Source organism: Saccopteryx leptura, chromosome 3 (assembly GCF_036850995.1).
Source record: "Saccopteryx leptura isolate mSacLep1 chromosome 3, mSacLep1_pri_phased_curated, whole genome shotgun sequence".
Lineage (NCBI taxonomy): Eukaryota > Metazoa > Chordata > Mammalia > Chiroptera > Emballonuridae > Saccopteryx > Saccopteryx leptura.
Genome location: NC_089505.1, coordinates 284,370,323 through 284,377,847, shown reverse-complemented (window position 1 = coordinate 284,377,847; position 7,525 = coordinate 284,370,323). Strand labels below are relative to the sequence as shown.

The 7,525-nt window shown below is 43.6% G+C and overlaps 1 pseudogene; it reads left to right on the top strand.

The window, feature by feature from the left end:
- Positions 1-2,479: 2,479 nt before the first annotated feature.
- LOC136398520 (elongation factor 1-alpha 1 pseudogene) lies at positions 2,480-7,256 on the top strand (annotated as a pseudogene).
- Positions 7,257-7,525: the final 269 nt, after the last annotated feature.

Here is a 7,525-nt window from a genome sequence, read left to right as displayed (position 1 = left end):
CTAGGCAATCATATAAGTTACAAAGTGATCCCCTGATATTCAAGTTTGAACTTTATATAAATGTAATCATATATGCAGTATTTACTCTTTGTGCATTTTAATGGTACCTAAAATTTGTTTCTAATCATGTATGGTGAGATACACAGTCACTGAAGTGATTGTCGCGAATGAAATTTATACTCACAGATCACTGTGTTTACACTCACAAAAACAAGAGGCATCGCATGTCACACAGAACCACATGGGGAAGAACCAGGATGAGTCAGAAGGCAGAATGAATGAGAGGAAAGGTGGACAAGAGATTTTACTCTGGTTTTTGCAGGAAGGAATAAACAAGATAGGGTAAGCAGGTTTAGGATTGTCTATTTTAACTGTCTAGTTTGAATAATTTTAGTGTGCTCTTGGTTTTAGGAACCATGTCTAGTTTTCTGGTACCTGTCAGGGTGATTAGAGCAGGTGAATGGTGGTCCAGCATAAACTTGATGTAAGAGGTGGTTGTGGTATGGGGTGTGTGTGTGTGTGTGTGTGTGTGTGTGTGTGTGTGTGTGTGTATCAGAGAGAGAGAGATTGGGAAATCACCTGGAAAGTAGTAATCCCTGAAGGGCATGCATCAGTGGTAGGAATTTTTAGAGTGAAGGCATATTTCCTAACAAAATGTCAAATCAATGCCCCAAAGATGATTCCAAAGTAATTTAACAAAGCCAAACCCTCTTGAAAGACAAATCCAGACAAGTAACAATATAGACTTCACAATATCCAACATCCATCTTACATATCCAAGAACATTGAAACACCCCAAGCAAAATGAACACACACCCCTTAATTATACCAAAGCATATCATAACCAAATTGTTAAATATGTCGCATTGACTTGAGGCAACTACTGGAGTTGAACTAACCTTCCCAAGCTTAGGACAGTTAACACAAGACTACCCTCACTTCAGACAGCAGCAAATTCAAAGGTTTTCTAACCAAACATAGTTAAGAACAACTATCTATAAAGTTGAGAATTCCCACTAGCCCTTCAGGTTCAATAATCCATTAGAACAACTCACAGAACTCAGGAAAGCACTATAATTCTGATTACAGTTTTATTACAGAAAAAAAAATCAGAACTACCCAAAAGAAAAGAAGCATAAGGATCGCTCCCTAGTGGGCTTGCAGGGTGGATCCCAGTTGGGACACATGCGGGAGTCTGTCTCTCTGCCTCCCCTCCTCTCACTAAAATAAAAAGAAAAGAAAAAAGAAAAAAAGGAAGGAAGCATAAGGTGAGATCTTGGAGGGTCCCAAATATGAAGCTTCCTTTTCTTCTCCCCATACAGTCAGGATCCACTACCTTCCCAGCACATCATGTGTGACAATATACAGTGTACTGTCTACCATAAAATATACTTAGGTGAGAAACGCTCACCCAAGCTTCAGTATCCAGAGTTTTTATTAAGGTTTCATATGTAGGCACAGTTGGTCAAATCATTGGCCATGTGGTTAAACTCCATCTCCTGCCTCTTTCTGATCCCCAGAGGTCAGGTTGATATCACATGAATCAAAGCCCCAATCTCTAATCACATATTTTGTGATTTTGGCATAGCCCCATTTTGAGCCATCTAGATAGTATAAACTGTCAGGGGCCCCATGTATCACACAGATACTATCACTCAGAAAAATCCAAGAATTTAGAGCAGCTTCCAGGAACTGAGGACAAGGCCAGCCAATTCTTTCACCCAACAGTTTAGAGGCTATCCCCCAAGAAGCTGGCTCAAAGAACTGGCCACTCTTTGGCTAAAGTTAATTCTTCACTACACACATATCAAGAAGCAGAAAAATGTGGCCCTGGTCAGCTGGCTCAGTGGTACAGCATCAGCCCAGCATGTGAAAGTCCTGGGTTTGATTCCCAGCCAGGGCACACAGGAGAAGCATCCATCTGCTTCTCTACCCTTCCCCCTCTCTTTCCTTTCTATCTCTCTCTTCTCCTGCAGCCAAGGCTCCATTGGAGCAAAGTTGGCCCAGAAACTGAGGATGGCTCCATGGCCTCTGCCTCAGGCACTAGAATGGCTCCAGCTGCAACAGAGCAATGCCGCAAATGGACAGAGCATCGCCCCCTAGTAGGCATGCCAGGTGGATCCTGATTGGGCGCATGTGGAAGTCTGTCTGCCTCCCTGCTTCTCACTTCAGAAAAATAGAAGACAAACAAACAAAAAGCAGAAGAATATGACACATAACTAAACAGAAAATAAATCAATAGAAACAGACCTATAAATGACAGAGGTGCTGTATTAACAGGCAAATACTCTAAAATATCTTTTTTAAGTATGTTCAATATGCTTAAGAATTTAAAAATGAACATAATGAGAGAAATGGAAGATATGAAAATGCAATCTCTAACAATGAAAAAAGTTTTATATAAAAATTTCACTGGTTTTTTCATAACAGGTTTGCTGCCAAAACACAGGTGTCATGAAAACTACTACTAAAAACCAAAATGTGAAAGAAAAAAACTTATATCAACATCATCATCATTGGACACATAGGCTCCAGTAAGTCTACCACAACTGGTCATCTGATCTACAAATGTGGTGGGAATGACAAAAGAAAAATTTGAGCAGAAGGCTGCTGAGATGGGGAAAGGCTCCTTCAAGCATGCCTGGTTCTTGGATACACTGAAAGCTGAATGTGAGCATGGAACCACCATTGATATCTCCCTGTGGAAATTTGAAACTAGCAAATACTATGTGACCATCACTGATGTCCCAGGACACAGAGACGTGATCAAAAACATGATTATAGGCACACCTCAGGCTGACTGTGTTGTCCTGATTGTTGCTGCTGGTGTTAGTGAATTTGAAGCAGATAGCTCCAGGAACGGGCAGACCCATGAGTATGCCCTTCTGGCTTACACAGTGGGTGTGAAATAACTGATTGTTGGTGTTAACAAATGGATTTCAATGAGTCACCCTACAGCCAGAAGAGATACAAGAAAATTGTTAAAGAAGTCAGTACAGTGGTACCTTGAGATACGAGTTTAATTCATTCTGTAACCGAGCTTGTGAGTCAGTCAACTCGTATATCAAACAAATTTCTCCCATTTAAAATAACTGAAAGAGATTTAATGCATTCCAGCCCTGTGAAATATCCCCAATCCTAAATTATGAAAAAGACATGTTTTTAATTAAGAAACACACATGTATATTTTACCAATGCATAACAAAATATATGAAATAAAAGGAAAAAGTGTTATTTAGTACTGTATTCTTGCCTTGGAGACAAACGAGTGCTGCTAACGGAGGTGAATGGCAGAGGAGGGAGGGAGGAAGGGATGCAGGCACTGTAGACATGTAAACTAAAACTGCACTTTCTTAACACTAAATGTAAACTAAAACTGCACTTTCTTAACACTAAATGTAAACTAAAACTGCACTTTCTTAACACTAAATGTAAACTAAAACTGCACTTTCTTTACTTAAAATGAAACCACAAAAACTTAATTGTAAAAAAATGTACTTTCTTAACTTTAAACTTAACCTAAGCTCAACATTACATATTTTTCATTTAATCATCACCTGTTTTTACCTTTTTGGCGGCACTTTAGGCACTTTCACTTGCAGGACTTTTGAATAAAAATCTATCCAAAGTGGTTTGCTTTTGACTTCCTTTTAAAATGTTATGGAAATGTGACAAGTGTCATTAAAAAGTGCTGAAGCACGACCAGTTGAAACTTTTTCCGGGTGTTTCATTTCAATGAAACTTGAAAGCTTCTCCCTCATTGCCAGCATGTCTTTAATTTCACTTGTAGAAATCACTTCCTCCAACTCTACCTCCTCCTCACTACTAATCTCTTGCAGAAACTCCGTATGTCACATCATCTGTAGCTCCTTCAACTCCTCAGTTGAGAGTTCCTCCTCATGTTCCTCGATGAGCTCGTTTACGTCACCCTCATCTACCTCCAGACGCATCGACTTTCCGAGGGACACAATCTCCTCCAATGCTTCTACCTCGGTCTCATTCTCTGGTTCAAATCCTTCGAAGTCCCTGTCTGCAACTACATCAGGCCATAACTTCTTCCATGCCGAGTTCAAGGTTCCTCTTGTAACCTCTCGCCATGCCAAGTCAATAATGCGGAAACATATCACAATGTTCTAGTGATCTTTCCAAAACTCTCGAAAGATTAGATTTGTATTCTCAGTCACCTCAAAGCAGCAGAACAAGTGCTTTGTGTAAAGCTTTTTAAAGTTGAAAATGACCTGCTGATCCATAGATTGCAAGATTGAAGTTGTGTTGGGTGGGAGGTAGAAGATTTTCACAAATTTGAACTCATCGAGAATGTCATCTTCAAGACCAGGTGGGTGGGCTGGAGCCTTATCAAGGATTAGTAATGCTTTCATCAGGAGTTTATTTTCTTGAAGATATTTCTTCACTGCAGGACCAAAGATGAGATTTACCCATTCAATAAAAAACTGTCATATAGCCCTGGCCGGTTGGCTCAGTGGTAGAGCATCGGCCTGGCGTGCAGAGGTCCCGGGTTCGATTTCTGGTCAGGGCACACAGGAGAAGCGCCCATCTGCTTCCCCACCCCCCCCCCTCTCCTTCCTCTCTGTCTTGCTCTTCCCCTCCCGCAGCCAAGGCTCCATTGGAGCAAAGATGGCCCGGGCGCTGGGGATGGCTCCTTGGCCTCTGCCCCAGGCGCTGGAGTGGCTCTGGTCGCAACAGAGCGGCCCCGGAGGGGTAGAGCATCGCCCCCTGGTGGGCAGAGTGTCGCCCCTGGTGGGCATGCCGGGTGGATCCCGGTCGGGCGCATGCGGGAGTCAGTATCTGACTGTCTCTCCCCGTTTCCAGCTTCAGAAAAATACAAAAAAAAAAAAAAAACTGCCACATAACCCATGCCCTAGCATTGGCACGCCACATAACCTGCAGTTTTTCTTTAAGAATCTTGTGAGTCTTCAAGGATAAAGGTTTTTCGGAATGATACACTAGCAGTGGCTTTACTTTACAGTCACCACTAGCATTTGCACACAATGCAAGAGTCAGACGGTCCTTCATGGGTTTATGGCCTGGCAGCTCCTTCTCCTCTGTGGTGATGAAAGTCCTCCAGGGCATTTTTTCCCCCAAACAATCCTGTTTCGTCACAGTTGAACACTTGCTGAGGGATGTAGCCTTCCTTTGCGATAAGCGCAGCAAAACATGCGATGTACTCCTCAGCTGCCTTAACGTCAGCACTCGCAGCTTCACCATGCCTCACCACCAAGTGGATGCCAGATCTCTTCTTGAAATTTTCAAACCAGCGTGACTTGCCTTAAACGTATCTTCTGCTGCCTCTTTTGAGGTTGATGGTTCTTTCTTCTTCAAGTTGTAGTAAATAATACATGCCTTTTCGCATATTACAGTCTCCATCACTGTATCTCCTGCCAGCTCTTTCTCTTTCACCCACACCAGCAGAAGCTTCTCCATTTCTTCATGGATATTTGTCCTTAAGTGGGACAGAATTTTAGTTCCTTTCACTGGATTTGCACTTTTTTTGGGGGGGGGGTTGTATTTTTCTGAAGCCGGAAACGGGGAGAGACAGTCAGACAGACTCCCGCATGCGTCCGACCGGGATCCACCCGGCACGCCCACCAGGGGCGACACTCTGCCCACCAGGGGGGCGATGCTCTGCCCCTCCGGGGCGTCGCTCTGCCACGACCAGAGCCACTCCAGCGCCTGGGGCAGAGGCCAAGGAGCCATCCCCAGCGCCCGGGCCATCTTTGCTCCAATGGAGCCTTGGCTGTGGGAGGGGAAGAGAGAGACAGAGAGGAAGGAGGGGGGGTGGAGAAGCAAATGGGCGCCTCTCCCACGTGCCCTGGCCGGGAATCGAACCCGGGTCCCCCGCACGCCAGGCCGATGCTCCACCGCTGAGCCAACCAGCCAGGGCCGGATTTGCACTTTTGATGGCATCCTTTTGTTTAAGGATGGTACAAATTGTAGATGTATTGCAGTCATACAGCCTTGCCAGTTCAGTCACTCCTACACCATGCTCATGTTTTTCTATTATTTCTTGCTTTACTTCTATTGACATCATTCTCTTCTTCTTACCACTATCCTTTCACTCACTTTCTTCAACCCCATGATAGCACACAAAAAAAAAGTTAGTAAAAAATCCAAAAAGGATGCAAGAACGGTACAGTGCACGAGATTCGACTTGATTCTGTAGGTAACACATGAGAAAGAACGAGATGCTAGTGTTGTGCTGCCAATACGGGACCCGTGCGCCAACGCACCAACTAGTAGCAGCTTCCTGAATCACGACTCATATCTCAGAATTTTGCTCGGATCTCAAACAAAAATACGGATAGAGTTGCAACTCATATCTTAAAAAATAAATAAATAAAAATAAAAATAAAAAATTGTATGTTGGTCTGCTTGTATCTCAAGGTACCACTGTACCTACATTAAGAAAATTGGCTACACCCCTGACACACTAGCATTTGGGCCAAATTCTGGTTGGAATAGTGACAACATGCTAGAGCCAAGTGCTCACATGCCTTAGTTCAAGGGTTGGAAATCTACCTGTAAAGATTACAAAGCCATTGGAACCATGCTGCTTGAAGCTCTGGATTGCATCATGCCACCAACTCATCCAACTGACAAACCCTTGCATGTGCCCCTCCAGAATATCTATAAAATTGGTGGTATTGGTACTGTCCTTGTGGGCCGAGTAGAGACTGGTGTTCTCTAACCCAGCATGGTGGTCACCTTTGCTACGGTCCATGTTACAACTGTAGTAAATGGAATGTACCATAAAGCTTACAGTGAAGCTCTTCCTGGGAACAAGGTCAAGAATGTGCCTGTCAAAGATGTTCATTGTGGCAATATGGCTGGTGACAGCAAAAATGATCCACCAATGGAAGCAGCTTGCTTCACAGCCCAGGTAATGATTCTGAACCTTCCAGGCCAAATCAGTGCTGGATATATACCTAGGCTGGATTGTCACACAGTTCGTATTGCTTGCAGATTTGCTGAGCTGAAGGAGATTGACTGTCATTCTGGAACAAAGCTGGAAGATGGCCCAAAGTTTTTGAAATCTGGTGATGCTGCCAATATCAATATGGTTCCTGGAAAGCTCATGTGTGTAGAGAGCATTTCTGACTATCCTCCTCTGAGCTATTTTTTATGGTTGTGATAGGAAACAGACAGTTACAGTAGAGGTCATCAAAGCAGTGGCCAAGCAGGCAGCTAGAGCTTGCAAAGTAACTAAGTCTGCCCAGAAAGCTCAGAAGGCCAACTGAATACTATCCCCAATGCCTGCCATCCCTGCCTTTTTTTTTTTTAGCAAAGATATAGAGAGAGAGACAGAGGAACAGACATGAAGAGAGATGAGGAGCATCAACTCGTAGTTGCAGCACCTTAGTTGTTCATTGATTGCTTTCTCATATGTGCCTTGAATGGAGGGCTCCAACCAAGTGAGTGACCTCTTGTTCAAGCCAGCAACCTTGGACTCAAACCAGCGACCTTGGGCTTCAATCAAGCGACCTTTGGGCTCAAGCCAGTGACCATG